Source organism: Somniosus microcephalus, chromosome 1, assembly GCF_052327205.1.
Source record: "Somniosus microcephalus isolate GS21.2 chromosome 1, FLI_Smic_1.0, whole genome shotgun sequence".
NCBI classification, from domain to species: domain Eukaryota; kingdom Metazoa; phylum Chordata; class Chondrichthyes; order Squaliformes; family Somniosidae; genus Somniosus; species Somniosus microcephalus.
In genome coordinates, this window is record NC_140987.1 from 222175690 (window position 1) to 222191565 (window position 15876).

Sequence of the window (15876 nt, forward strand, 5' to 3'; positions counted from 1 at the left end):
CCTAACAGGACTAGACAGACTAGATGCAGGGAGGATGTTCCTGATGGTGGTGGGAGTCCAGAACCAGGGGTCACAGTCTAAATATAAAGGGTAAGCCATTTAGGACAGAGATGAGGAGGAATTTCTTCACCCAGAGAGTGGTGAACCTATGGAATTCTCTACCACAAAAGGCAGTTGAGGCCAATTCATTAAATATATTTCAAGGAGTCAGATATATTTCTTAAGGCTAAAGGGATCAAGGGATATGGGGAGAAAGCAGGGACAGGGTACTGAATTTGGATGATCAGCCATGATCTCATTACATGGCGGAGCAGGCTCGAGGGGCTGAATGGCCTACTCCTGCTCCTATCTTCTATGTATCTATGTATCTATGTATAAATTCTCCCGTTTCTGACTGTAAGGAACCTACATTTGTCTTCACTATTCTTTTTCTTTTTACATACTTGTAGAAGCTTTTACAGTCAACTTTTATGGTCCTTGTAAGTTTACTCTCACTCTATTTTTTCCCTCTTAATCAATCTCTTGTTTTTTTTTGCTGAACTCTAAACTGCTCTCAATCCTCAGGCTTGCTACTTTTTCTGGCAACTTTATATGACTCCTCTTTGGATCTAATACTATCTTTAATTTCTTTTGTTAGCCACGCTTTTCCTTTTGTGTTTTTGTGCCAGAAAGGAATGTATAACTATTGCAATTCATGCATTCTTTCCTTAAACGTTAGCCATTGCCTATCTACTATCATGCCTTTTAATGAAGCTCCCCAATCTATCATAGCCAACTCACTCCTCATACCATCATAGTTTCTTTTGTTTAGATTTAGGACCTTAGTTTCGGATTGGACTTCTTCACTTTCCATCTTAATGAAGTATTCTATCATGTTATGGTCACTCTTCCCTAAAGGACCCTGCATAACAAGATTATTAATTAACCCCTTCTCATTGCACAATACCCAATCTAGGATAGCCTGTTCCCTAGTTGGCTCCTCAATGTACTGGTCTAAAATAACCTCGTACACTCTCCAGGAATTCATCCTCCACTGTATTCTTGCTAATTTGGTTTGGCCAGTCTATATGTTGATTAAAATCACCCATGGTTACTGTAGTACCCTTGTTACATGCATCTCCATTTTCCTGTTTGATGCCATCCCCTACATTACCACTACTGCTTGGAGGCCTATGGCCAACTCCCGCCAATGTTTTCTGCCCCTTGGTGCTTCTTGGCTCCACCCAGACTGATTCTACATCTTGATTTTCTGAGCCAATATCCTTTCTCATTATTGCTCTGATTTCATCTTTTACTAACAATGCCACCCCACCTCCTTTTCCTTTTTGCCTGTCCTTCCTAAATATCGAATATCCTTGGATATTCAGCTCCCAGCCTTGGTCACCCTGCAGCCATGTCTCTGTAATCGCAATTACAGGTTGACTATCCCTTATCCGAAAACCTTGGGACCAGCTGTGTTTCGGTTTTCGGAAATTTTCGGATTTCAGAAGGTATTATTTCTGACTGGGAAACTCTGAACATTAAATTAATTTGGTAATTAGTATTTGTATTTAATATAAATTTTAAAAGTTCAGGCTACCTCTTGCGACTGCTCCATGTCTCATTCCCCTTCCTGCTTCTCTGTGCTGCCGCTCACAGTCTGTTTACAGCTCCCCCTGCTCCGTGTCTCATTCCCCTTCCTGCTTCTCTGTGCTGCCGTTCACAGTCTGTTTACAGCTCCCCCTGCTCCGTGTCTCATTCCCCTTCCTGCTTCTCTGTGCTGCCGCTCACAGTCTGTTTACAGCTCCCCCTGTTCCATGTCTCATTCCCCTTCCTGCTTCTCTGTGCTGCCGTTCACAGTCTGTTTACAGCTCCCCCTGCTCCGTGTCTCATTCCCCTTCCTGCTTCTCTGTGCTGCCGTTCACAGTCTGTTTACAGCTCCCCCTGCCCCGTGTCTCATTCCCCTTCCTGCTTCTCTGTGCTGCCGCTCCCAGTCTGTTTACAGCTCCCCCTGCTCCGTATCTGAATTCCTTGACTTAGCGGGGATCTGGGGCTGGACTGCCGCCGCCAGTTGTGGGAAAGCCGGATATCGGCTGATTCCTACGCTAAGCTGGCCCGCAAATCAGGTCAGAAAAGCATCGGCCGTGTCGGGTCATGTTTGGTGCCACTCGGGTTACGTTGTGCGCACGACTTACGCTCCACAAAAAAACTTTCGGTTTTCAGAGGTTTTCGGTTTTCAGAAGTGTGGATAAAGGATAGTCTACCTGTATATCGTATCCCTTTACATCTATTTGCGCTGTTAATTCATCTACTTTATTACGAATGCTTCGTGCATTCAGATACAGTGCCTCTAGATTTGCCTTTTTAACATTTTTAGACATCTTAACATTTTTTTGTACTATGGCCCTATTTGTCTTATTACCATTTTTTCATACCCGGACCCTATTTGTTAGTGCACTCCTTTGTTTGTACGCTCTGTCCCTTCCTGACACAATCTGGTTATCCTTACCCCAATCACTTTCCTGCACTGCTTCCTTGTCTTTTCTCTTTAGCATTCTAAATTTCTCTCCACCAGGACCCTTCCCCCCGCTTATTTAGCTTAAAGCCCTATCTACCTCCCTAGTTATTCGATTCACTAGAACTCTGGTCCCAGCATGGTTCAGGTGTAGTCCGTCCCAACGGAACAGCTCTCTTTCCCCAGTACTGGTGCCAGTGCCCCACGAATCGAAACCCACTTCTCGCACACCAATCTTTGAGCCAGGCATTCATCTCCCTGATCCTATGCCAATTTGCTCATGCCTCAGGTAATAATCCAGGGAATATTACCTCTGTGGTTCTGCTTTTTAATTTAGTCCCTAGCTGCTCAAACTCTCTCAGCAGAACCTCTTTCTTTGTCCTACCTATGTCGTTGGTACCTACGTGGACCACAACAACTGGATCCTCCCCCTCCCACTCCAAGTTCTTCTCCAGCCCGGAGGAGATGTCCTTTACCCTGGCACCGGGTAGGCAACACAACCTTCGAGTCTCACGCTCTTGGCTGCAGAGAACAGTGTCTATACCCCTAGCTGTGCTGTCCCCTACCACTACCACGTTTCTTTTTGCTCCCCCCTCTTGAATGGCTCCTTGTACCACGGTGCTGTTGTCAGTTTGCTCATCCTCCCTGCAGTCTCTGCTCTCATCCACACAGAGAGTAAGAACCTCGTACCTATTGGACAAGAGCAAGGGTTGAGGCTCCTCCACCACTACCCCTGGTTCCCCATACCTGCCTCGCTAATAGTAACATCCACCTGTCCCTGACCATGGACCAAATTTGAATTAATTAATCTAAAGGGTGTGACTGCCTCCTGGAACACAGCGTCCAGGTAACTCTCCCCCTCCCTGATGTGTTGCAGTGTTTGAAGCTCGGACTCCAGCTCATCAACACGGAGCCGAAGTTTCTCAAGCTGCAGACACTTACTGCAAATATGGTCACCGTGGACCTCAATGGTGTCCACCAGCTCCCACATGTTGCAGCAGTAACACCTCGCCTGCCCTGCCATCTCTAATGTATTTAATTAATTAAGTGTTTAAGTTTTGAACGTTTAGTTTTTAATCCCAGCTCTTCATTTAAACAAATGCCCAAGAAAATTGAAAAATACTGACCAACCAATCACTTCCCTGCTTTCCTGTGACGTCACTCCTTGTTCTTTTGTTGTTCTTTAAATTGCCTGTTCCCTCACAGGTCGATCCACTGCTGCTGCTCCCAATAGCTCGGTCTGGGCCTCAAGCCTCGGGCTTTATTTCCTCGCTCCTCTTTCGCCTGTTCCCTCACAGGTTGGTCCGCTCCCGCTGCTGCTCCCAATATAGAGGATGAGTTCCAGGCTCTGCGTCAAGCCACATGCCAAGCTGGAGGCAGACTCCTCCATCCCCCTAGCCACGACCCGTAAACTTTCGGGCAGGCTGTCCATTGCACCAAGCATTTGGTTTGTTAAACCCATCAGCCTTCTTCTGAAGCTTGGCCTTGTGAGGTCCTCATCTGACTGTTGTAGTGCAGAACTAGTATGTGGCCTTGTCCCCCCGGCAAAGTGGCACCTGTGGTGTCCCTTCCACCTGGTGTAGCTGCTGCCCACTAGTGCCGGTGCATGCGACTGTGAGGATCTGTGTTCTACACTAGCCTCTAAGTTATGCGTGGTGCTGATTTCTGAGCTGGTGCCTGCGACAGTGGTAGTGATTGACGCAGTGCCATTTTCCTCACTCTCCTCCTCCTTTTCCTCTGTTGGCGAGGTGGCTCTTTCTCCTCTTCCAGTTCCTCCGGGTCGGGGGGGGGGGCGGCGGGGGGAGAGGCAAGGTGGATCTTGCTGCTGGAAGCCTGCATTGATAAAGCTAGAAGGGAAGGGTTAGGGTGCAGTGCGTGTGGCCACTATAGGAGGATGTGTGTGATAAGACCAGATGGAGCTTGTGAATGAGGATGGATTTGGGGGATTAGGGATCAGGAATAGTTGTGAATATGTAAGGAAACTGGAGTGATCACATGCCTCTAGGCGAGATGTCCCTTGCTCTGCCTGTGGTCAAGGCATCTGTCACTCCCCTCCCGATCACCGCTAGCACTGTCTCCTCAAGGGGAGTGAAGTCATGCAGTCGTGCGCCCCTTCCCCGGTTAGGTACTGCTGTCACCTGTTATGTGCTATTTTGTATTGGAAGAGAAAGAGTGGTGATTGTGAATGAATGTATTGGCAAGTGCGTTTGTGCGCGTGTGTGTGATGCCTCACATGGTTGAAGAGCTGTGAGATGTGTCTGAGGTGTGAGTAATGCCTGTGAAGGATGCAATAGTGTGGGATGTGTGAATGTTAGTGTACGGTTAGATGGTGAATGAAATGTGTTGAGGTTGTGATGCTGGTAGTGGTGGTGCAGTTCTTGAGAAGTGTGTTTGTGAGATGGGATCTTACCTTGATCATTCGTGTCAAGTTGTTAATTTTTTTCTGGCACTGGAGCCATGTTCTAGGGGCAGGGCCCCTGGCTGTCACCTCCCCGGTGATCTCCTCCCACATCCACCGCATTATTTGCCTCTGTGGCCTCCTTCCCCCTGCGGGTACAGGACACCCCTCCTCCTCTGTAGCCCCTCCACCAGGATCTCCAGTGCCATGTCTGAGAACCTTTGAGCCCTCTCCCTCACTCCCTGAGCCATCCTGATACATGCCATTGTCTGTCAGCCAGCACATTCCACACCTTCAGTGGAACTGTGTGCACGGAGGCTACATATACCACGCCACGAAAACTGGTCCTAATCAGTGCTTGAGTACTAAACATGCAGGTCTCTGGTTTAGCGCCTCCAGGCACATTTAAATCCTGGCAATCACCAATTAGCCCCAAAATTGCAGGCTAAAACCAGACTATTAAACAGGCGTGTCTTATTAGCACAGCACCCACTTAGCACTTGTTTTCACCCTTACCCCAAAATAACCCCCAACATGTCTTTGAAGCTCCCTGTCAGGCAGTACAATGTGTTCAGCAATTGATGCATAAAAATCATCCTTTTTTTAAATGCTGGCCCCCCTAAAGTCTGCAGCTCCCTCCTCTTCAATAGTGCGAAGATGTGAGCTGGCTCTCTGGTTGGCTCTTCCTTTGGCCTTCTTTCCCACCTTCACCTGCTCCTGCTGATTTGTGCTTGGTAAATCCTCCAGTGCGGTCCCTTCAAACTCACTATCTAAGTCTCAAGGGATTTTTGTGCTGGTGTTTCTGGGGTAAGAGCAAGTGACGGTGAATTGTTATCAAGGTTTGACTCCTCAGTCTGTCTGCCCCTAGTGTCCCAGTCTTCTGGTAAACCTAAAAAAGGGGGAAAGGGACAAGTGATTGGATGTTGTATCAATGTGTAGCACTAGTCGGATCTACGGGAGCACACGCCACACTGGCTTGTCCTATTCAGGAGACGAGTGAGTGCATGTTTGAAAGCGTTATGTAGAAAGAGAGGAGGTAGCGAAGATGCCCTCAAACCCTGTTGTGACATCAGGTCACCACCTTCGTCATCTCTGTACTGACTGTTGTGTCTCTTTTAATGATGTCAATCGTTGTGTCTTCCATAGGGATGAATGTTTATAGAGCAGCAACACCTACCCTGCAGTTGTGGTCAAACCTCTCCTGGGATAAGAGTGAAAGCAGGTAACTATCTGCCTTGGGCAAGAGCTTTCAACCCTTGCCATGTGTGAGCCAGCTTAGCACAGTGTGCATAATGACATGAAGAAGCAGCAAGTGTGCCTGAGAAGGAAATGTAGTGTGAGGGCAGTAGCAGCTTTTGAGGGTATGAGTGAAATCAGAAAAGAAGTGGAGGGAAGTCTTCCCTGCTGAGGTATGATAAGGAACAGAGATGGGGAGAATTAATTGTGTACAAGCAAAGATAGGGTCCAGTGAGGCTCTGCAGAAAGCCTAAGAAATGTAAAAGGGAGTCTTACCTTGGCACTCCTGATGAGATCATTAAATTTCTTGTTGCCCTGCAGCCAGGTCCTGATGTAAATGCTGTTTGCCTTGGCATCTAGCAGCCAGCTGAGAGGAAGTGGTCCTCCCTCCTCTCATGAATTTGTCCACCAGTATTTCCATGGCTGTATCTGGAAACCTAAGGGGCCCTTCTGGAACTCCTCTTGCCTCCAGACAGCTTCCTGAATTTCTGTAATGTGTCTTTCCTGTTTTAGCTACAACAAAATTAACCTCCCCCTTAAGGTACTGCAGGCCTTTAAGAGCATATATCAGTGCCTGATTTCCCACCTTCTATTTGGCGAGCTGCCTTTGGGAAGCATATTTCACACAAGCAGTTCACAGATCAGAGCTGATCAGAGGCTCTGTGGAAAATGGGTTGGCTCCCTCACAAACTCTGCTGGACAGGCGTTGCTGTCGCCCCATCTACCTCTCACTGGTTCTTTGTTCATAGTATCAGAAGGAGACCATTCGGACCATTGTGCCTGTGCCGGCGCTTTGGTAGAGCTATCCAATTAGTCCCACTTCCCTGTTCTTTCCCCATAGCCCTGCAAATCCCTTCAAGTATTTATCCAATTCCCTTTTGAAAGCCGTGATTGAATCTGCATCCATCACCCTTTCAGGCAATGCATTCCAGATCATAACAACTCGCTACATAAAAAATGTTTCCTCACGTCGCCTCTGGTTCTTTTGCCTATCACGTTTAATCTGTGTCCTCTGGTTACCGACCCTTCTGCAACTGGAAACAGTTTTTTCCTTATTTACTCTATCAAAACTGTTCATGATTTTGAAGTCCCTCTATCAAATCTCCTCTTAACCTTCTATGCTCTAAGGAGAACAACCTCAGCTTCTCCAGCCCCTCCACATAACTGAAGTCCCTCATCCCTGGTACCATTCTAGTAAATCTCTTCTGTACCCTCTCTAAGGCCTTGGCATCTTTCCTAAAGTATAGTGCCCAGAATTGAACACAATACTCCAGCTGAGGGCTAACAGGTGTTTTATAAAGGTTCAACATAACTTCCTTGCTTTTGTACTCCACGCCTTCCAAGAATTGTGTACATACACCTCCAGATTTCTCTGTTCCTGCACCCTCATTCAAATTGGACCATTTAATTTATATTGCCTCTCCTCATTCTTCCTACCAAAATATACAACTTCACACCTCTGTGTTAAATTTCATCTGCCATGTGTCTGCCCATTTCACCAGTTTGTCTATGTCCTCCTGAAGTCTGTTACTATCCTCCACATTGTTTACTACATTTCCAAGTTTCGTGTCATCTGCAAACTTTGAAATTATGCCCTGTATACTACCCAAACCCAGGTCATTAATATATTTCAAAAAGAGCAGTGGTCCTAATACCGACCCCTGGGGAACACCACTCTCTGCTTTCTATCCCGATGCCAATTTTGTATCCATGCTGCCAATGTCCCATCAATCCCATGGGCTTTAATTTTGCTACCAAGTCTGTGTGACAGCAATTTGGTCTCCCTGCTTCCAAAGTTTTCTCATGTCTGTGAGAATCGAGGCATAGCAAGCAGAAAGTCAAATAGACATTAACCACACCCCGCCCTATGTTCATTCAATGGGTACAAAATCATGCAGGGTGCACTGACCTCTGTTCCTGAATTCCTCTAAGTCCTCCCATTATATGAGGCTCTGTGTGGGATGGCTAATTCACAAAATTAGTGACTACCACTAGGCAATGCAACTTGTAACAATGTAAATTAATGTCCATTTCAAATTAGAACTGATTTGATTAAAGCTAAGATTGCCTCCGAAGCCTCCTCACCTGGAATCCACTCGAAAAAAGCTGGGATTTCAAACAAATGTCTTCTGATTAACTTTACTGAGAAGCAGATTTTTTATCCTCAGCAAAGTGAAAACTGACAGGAATACTATTTTCTTCTTTAGCCTCAATGTAACAACGACTCCCTGGTCAGTCATAAAAATGACGACTCATATTTATATAGCACTCTATCACATTCATCAGAAATGTCTCAAATACAGTAAGTGACTTATAAATGCAGTAACTGTTATGTAGGCAAACCCAGGAGCCACTTTTATACACCACAAGGCCAATAGCTGAGAAATGTGGCTGCTCAGCTTCCTAAGCCTCCAATCTGATGGGTAGGAAACACACGCTTATTAGGATTTGAAAGTCACTGCCTGCCATACTGGTGTCAGCCATGGCTCAGTTGGTAGCACCCTCGCCTCTGAGGTCAGAAGGTTGTGGGTTCAGAATACGAGAGCAAAATACTGCAGATGCTGGAAATCCGAAATAACAACAGAAAATGCTGGAAAAACCCAGCAGGCCAGGCAGCATTCGTGGAGAGAAATTAGAGTCAACATTTCGGGTCGAACCCTTCTTCCAAACTGGAAAGGAAATGAAATAGATCGAAAGGAGGGCTGGGGAGGGAACAAAAGAACTTGTTCATCTTCTATTCACTTCTTTTGTTCCCTCCCCAGCCCTCCTTTCGATCTATTTCATTTCCTTTCCAGTTTTGAAAAAGGGTTTCAACCTGAAACGTCGATTCTAATTTCTCTCCACGGATGTTGCCTGGCCTGCTGAGTTTTTCCAGCATTTTCTGTTGTCATTGTGGGTTCATAGTCCCACTCCAGGGGCTTGAACACATAAAGCTAGATTGACACTCCCGATCACCCACCGCCCGGCCCTGACCACCCACCGCCCGGCCCCGATCACCCGGCTCCCGATCACCCACCGCCCGGCTCCCGATCACCCACCGCCCGGCTCCCGATCACCCACCGCCCGGCTCCCGATCACCCACCGCCCGGCTCCCGATCACCCACCGCCCGGCTCCCGATCACCCACCGCCCAGCTCCCGATCACATAGAAACATAGAAACATAGAAGATAGGAGCAGGAGTAGGCCATTCGGCCCTTCTAGCCTGCTCCGCCATTCAATGCGATCATGGCTGATCATCCAAATTCAGTACCCGGTCCCTGCTTTCTCCCCATACTCCTTGATCCCTTTAGCCTTAAGAAATATATCCAGCTCCTTCTTGAATATATTTAATGAATTGGCCTCAACTGCCTTCTGTGGTAGAGAATTCCACAGGTTCACCACTCTCTGGGTGAAGAAATTCCTCCTAATTTCTGTCCTAAATGGCTTACCCCTTATCTTTAGACTGTGACCCCTGGTTCTGGACTCCCCCGCCATCAGGAACATCCTTCCTGCATCTAGTCTGTCCAGTCCTGTCAGAATTTTATAAGTTTCAATGAGATCCCCTCTCATTCTTCTAAACTCCAGTGAGTACAAGCCCAATCGACCCAATCTCTCCTCATACGTCATTCCTGCCATCCCAGGTATCAGCCTGGTGAATCTTCGCTGCACTCCTTCCATGGCAAGAACATCCTTCCTCAGATAAGGCGACCAAAGCTGCACACAATACTAAAGATGTGGTCTCACCAAGGCCCTGTACAACTGCAGCAAAACATCCTTGTTCCTGTACTCAAACTCTCTCGCTACGAAGGCTAACATGCCATTTGCCTTCTTAACCACCTGCTGCACCTACATGCTTACCTTCAGCGACTGGTGCACAAGGACACCCAGGTCTCGTTGCACTTCCCCTTCTCCCAATCTATTGCCATTCAGATAATAATCTGCCTTCCTGTTTTTGCCACCACAGTGGATAACCTCGCATTTATCCACGTTATATTGCATCTGCCATGCTTTTGCCCAATCACCCAACCTGTCCAAATCATCCTGGAGTTTCTCGGCATCCTCCTCACAGCACACATGCCCACCCAGCTTTATGTCATCTGCAAATTTGGAGATATTACATCTAGTTCCCTTGTCTAGAGCCCCGAGACCGGAGAGGCAGCGGACCTGCGAGGGATCACCAGAGGCGGCGGAGGTACTTAAACAGCAGCCCAAGGCAGCGAGGCCCAGAGCCCTGAGACCGGAGAGGCAGCGGACCTGCGAGGGATCACCAGAGGCGGCGGAGGTACTTAAACAGCAGCCCGAGGCAGCGAGGCCCAGAGCCCCGAGACCGGAGAGGCAGCGGACCTGCGAGGGATCACCAGAGGCGGCGGAGGTACTTAAACAGCAGCCCGAGGCAGCGAGGCCCAGAGCCCCGAGACCGGAGAGGCAGCGGACCTGCGAGGGATCACCAGAGGCATACCAATCCAGGTTCCGGGAGAGAGGTAAAAAGTAATCCAAGTGTGACATCAGCAGGAAGCAGGTAAGTGATTGGTTGGTGAGTATTTCTCTCTTTTTAAACTTTAACTCTGTTTTATAGTTTCTAAGGTCTCTCTGGTGTAGCGGGGACTGTTGGTAAACTATTTAACTGTAGTGTAATTAGTGGGATTGATTGATTTAATTTAAACTCAATTAATTAAAGGGTAAGTCATGGCAGGACAGCCCGGCCCTGTGATCTGCTCCTCCTGCGAGATGTGGGAACTCAGGGACACTTCCTGTGTCCCTGGCAACTACATGTGCAGGAAGTGCACCCAGCTGCAGCTACTGACAGACCGCATTGCGGCACTGGAGCTGTGATTGGATGCATACTGGAGCGCTCACGATGCTTGGGACATCGTGAATAGCACGTTTACGGAGTTGGACACACCGCAGGTAGAGGTTGGACAGGAAGAAAGGGAACGGGTGACCAACAGGCAGAGTACTAGGTGCAGGCAGGTAGTGCAGGGGTCCCCTGTGGCCATCCCCCTCTCCAACAGATATACCACTTTGAGTACTGTTGGGGGGGATGGCTTATCAGAGGAAGGCAGCAGTAGCCAACTTCCTGGCACCAGGGGTGGCTCTGCTGCACAGAATGGGAGGAAAAAGAGTGGTAGAGCTATAGTAATAGGGGATTCAATTGTAAGGGGAATAGATAGGCATTTCTGCGGCCGCAAACAAGACTCCAGGATGGTGTGTTGCCTCCCTGGTGCAAGGGTCAAGGATGTCTCCGAGCGGCTGCAGAACATCTTGGAAGGGGAGGGTGAACAGCCAGTTGTCGTGGTGCATATAGGCACCAACGATATAGGTAAAAAGCGGGATGAGGTCCTAAAAGCGGAATATAGGGAGTTAGGAGGTAAATTAAAAAACAGGACCTCAAAGGTAGTAATCTCAGGATTGCTACCAGTGCCACGTGCTAGTCAGAGTAGAAATAGAAGGATACTTCAGATGAATACGTGGCTAGAGGAATGGTGCCAGGGGGAGGGATTCAAGTTCCTGGGACACTGGAACCGGTTCTGGGGGAGGTGGGACCAGTTCAAACCGAATGGTCTGCACCTGGGCAGGGCTGGAACTGATGTCCTAGGGGGAGTGTTTGCTAGTGCTGTGGGGGAGGGTTTAAACTAAAATGGAAGGGGGTTGGGAACCTGAGCAGGGAGACAGAGGAAAGGGAAACAAGGGTAAAAGCAAAAGATAGGAAGGAGAAAAACAAAAGTGGCAGTCAGAGAAATCAACAGTTTAAATCAAACATGGCCACAGTAAATAATAATTCTAATAGGTCTAAGAGCGTTAAAAAAACAAGCCTGAAGGCTTTCTGTCTTAATGTGAGGAGCATTTGTAATAAGGTGGATGAATTGGCTGCGCAAATAGAGGTAAACGAATATCATTTGGTTGGGATTACGGAAACGTGGCTCAAGGACGGCCAAGACTGGGAACTCAACATCCAGGGGTATTCGATATTCAGGAAAGATAGGCAAAAAGGAAAGGGAGGAGGGGTAGCATTACTGGTTAAAGAAGGGATTAACACAATTGTAATGAAGGATATTAGCTCTGATGAGGTGGAATCTGTATGGGTAGAATTGAGAAATACTAAGGGGAAAAAAACATTAGTGGGAGTGGTATATAGACCTCCAAACAGTAAGGCGGAGGTTGGGGATAGCATTAAAAGGGAAATTAAAGAAGCGTGCAATAAGGGCACAGCAGTCATCATGGGTGACTTTAATCTACATATAGATTGGGCTAACCAAATTAGTAACAATACTGTGGAGGAGGAATTCCTGGAGTGTTTACGGGATAGTTTCCTGGACCAATATGTCGAGGAACCAACCAGAGATCAGGCCATCTTAGACTGGGTATTATGTAACAAGAAAGGATTAATTAGCAATCTTGTTGTACGAGGCCCCTTGGGTCAGAGCGATCATAATATGATTGAATCCTTCATTAAGATGGAGAATGAAGTAGTTGACCCAGAAACTAGGGTCCTCAATTTAAATAAAGGAAAATACGATGGGTAGCGAGTTGGGTAGGATTGATTGGGGAATGGCACTCAAAGGGTTGACGGTGGATAGGCAATGGCAAACATTCAAAGGCCGAATGGATGAACTACAGAAGTTGTTCATCCCAGTTTGGCATAAAAATAAAACAAAAAAGGTGACTCAACCGTGGCTAACAAGGGAAATTAGGGATAGCATAAGATCCAAGGAGAGCACATACAAATTGGCCAGAAAAAGCAATAATCCTGAGGATTGGGAGCAGTTTAGGATTCAACAAAGGAGGACAAAGGGATTAATTAAGAAAGGGAAAACAGAATATGAGAGTAAGCTTGCAGGGAACATAAAAACTGACTGTAAAAGCTTTTATAGATATGTAAAGAGAAAAAGATTGGTGAAGTCAAGCGTAGGTCCCTTGCAGTCAGAATCGGGGGAATTTATAATGGGGAGCAAAGAAATGGCAGACCAACTAAATACATATTTTGGTTCTGTCTTCACAAAGGAGGACACAAATAAACTCCCAGAAATACCGCAGAACATAGGGTCTGATGAAAGGGTGGAACTGAAAGAAATCAGTCATAGAGTCATAGAGTCATAGAGTTTTACAGCACAGAAAGAGGCCCTTCGGCCCATCGTGTCTGTGCCGCCCATCCATCCCTGTCCAGTCTAATCCCATTTTCCAGCATTTGGTCCATAGCCTTGTATGCAATGGCATTTCAAGTGCTCATCCAAATGCTTCTTGAATGTTGTGAGGGTTCCTGCCTCTACCACCCTTTTAGGCATTGAGTTCCACATTCCAACCACCCTCTGGGTGAAAAAGTTCCTCCTCAAATCCCCTCTAAATCTCCTGCCCCTTACCCTGAATCTATGCCCCCTTGTTATTGACCCCCCTACTAAGGGGAAAAGTTCCTCTTTGTCTACCCTATCTATGCCCCTCATCATTTTGTACACCTCAATCAGGTCCCCCCTCAGCCTTCTTTGCTCCAAGGAAAACAACCCCAGCCTGTTTAGTCTTTCTTCATAGCTGAGGCGCTCCATCCCAGGTAACATCCTGGTGAATCTTCTCTGCACCCTCTCCAAAGCAATCACATCCTTCCTATAGTGAGGCGACCAGAACTGCACACAGTACTCCAGCTGTGGCCTCACCAGCGTTTTGTACAGCTCCATCATAACCTCCCTGCTCTTATATTCTATGCCTCGGCTAATGAAGGCAAGTATCCCATATGCCTTTTTAACCACCTTATCTACTTGTTCCGCTGCCTTCAGAGATCTATGTACATGTACACCGAGGTCCCTCTGACCCTCTGTACTTCCTAGGGTCCTACCACTCATTGTGTATTCCCTTGCCTTATTTGTCCGTCCAAAATGCATCACCTCGCACTTTTCAGGGTTAAATTCCATTTGCCACTTTTCCGCCCATCTGACTAACCCGTCTATATCGTCCTGTAGCCTGAGGCTTTCCTCCTTGCAATTTACCACCCCACCAATTTTCGTGTCATCTGCAAACTTACTGATCATCCCTTTTACATTCTCATCCAAATCATTTATGTAGATCACAAACAACAAGGGACCCAGCACCGATCCCTGAGGTACCCCACTGGACACAGGCTTCCAGTCACAAAAGCAACCTTCGACCATCACCCTCTGCCTCCTGCCACTCAGCCAGTTTAGGATCCAACGCGCCAAGGCACCCTGGATCCCATGGGCTCTTACCTTCTTGACCAGTCTCCTTTGCGGGACTTTGTCAAAAGCTTTACTGAAGTCCATGTAAACCACACCCACAGCATTTCCCTCATCCACTTCCCTAGTCACCCCCTCGAAAAATTCAATCAGATTTGTCAGACATGATTTACCCTTGACAAAGCCATGCTGACTATCCCCGATTAATCCTTGCCTCTCCAAGTGGAGACTAATTTTGTCCCTCAGAATTTTTTCCAATAATTTCCCTACCACAGATGTTAGGCTCACTGGCCTGTAATTCCCTGGTTTATCCCTGCTACCCTTCTTGTATAATGGTACTACATTAGCTGTTCTCCAGTCCTCTGGTACATCCCCTGTGGCCAGAGAGGTTCTGAAAATTTGTGTCAGAGCCCCTGCAATCTCCTCCTTTGCCTCCCACAGCAGCCTGGGATACATCTCGTCCGGGCCTGGGGATTTATCCACTTTTTGGCCTGCTAAAACCGCTAGCACCTCCTCCCTCCCGATGCTAATATGTTCAAGTATGTCACAATCCCCTTGCCCGATTTCTATGTCTGCATCGTCTTTCTCCATAGTGAACACAGATGCAAAAAATTCATTTAAAACCCTGCCTACATCATCTGGTTCTACACACAGATTGCCACTTTGGTCCCTAATGGGCCCTACCCTTTCCCTGGTTATCCTCTTGCCCTTAATATACTTATAAAACATCTTAGGATTTTCCTTTATTTTGCTCGCCAGTGTTATTTCATGGCCCCTCCTCGCCCTCCTAATTTCTTTTTTAAGTATGCCCCTGCACTTTTTATACTGCTCTAGGGCTTCTTCCGTCTTTAGTCTTTTGTAACTGCCAAAAGCCCCCCTTTTATTTCTAATGCATTTTTGTATCTCCCTTGTCATCCAAGGTTCCCTTTGCTTGTTGGTCCCACCCTTGACCTTTACAGGAACATGTTGGCGCTGTACTCTCTCTATTTCCCTTCTGAAAGTCTCCCACTGTTTTGATGTGGATTTTCCTATAAGTAGCTGCTCCCAGTCCACTTTGGCCAGATCCTGCCTTATCATATTAAAATCGGCCTTCCCCCAATTTAGAACCCTTATTTCCGGGCCGTCTTTGTCTTTTTCCATGACCACCTTAAATTTCACCGAATTATGGTCACTGTCGCCAAAATGCTCTCCTATTGATACTTCCACCACTTGCCCGGCTACATTCCCCAGAATTAGGTCCAGTACCGCCCCCTCTCTTGTAGGACTTTCTACATGTTGGCTCAAAAAGCTCTCCTGGATGCACTTTAAGAATTCTGCACCCTCTAAGCCTTTCACACTCTGACTATCCCAATTTATATTGGGGAAGTTGAAATCCCCCACTATTATTACCCTATTATTTTCACACTTCTCTGAGATTTGCCTACATATCTGTTCCTCTATCTCCCCCTGACTGTTTGGGGGCCTATAGTACACTCCCAGCAAAGTGCTTGCCCCCTTTTTGTTTTTAAGTTCTACCCATATGGCCTCATTTGAGGAACCCGCTAATATATCATCCCTCCTTACAGCAGTAATTGACTCCTTAATTAATA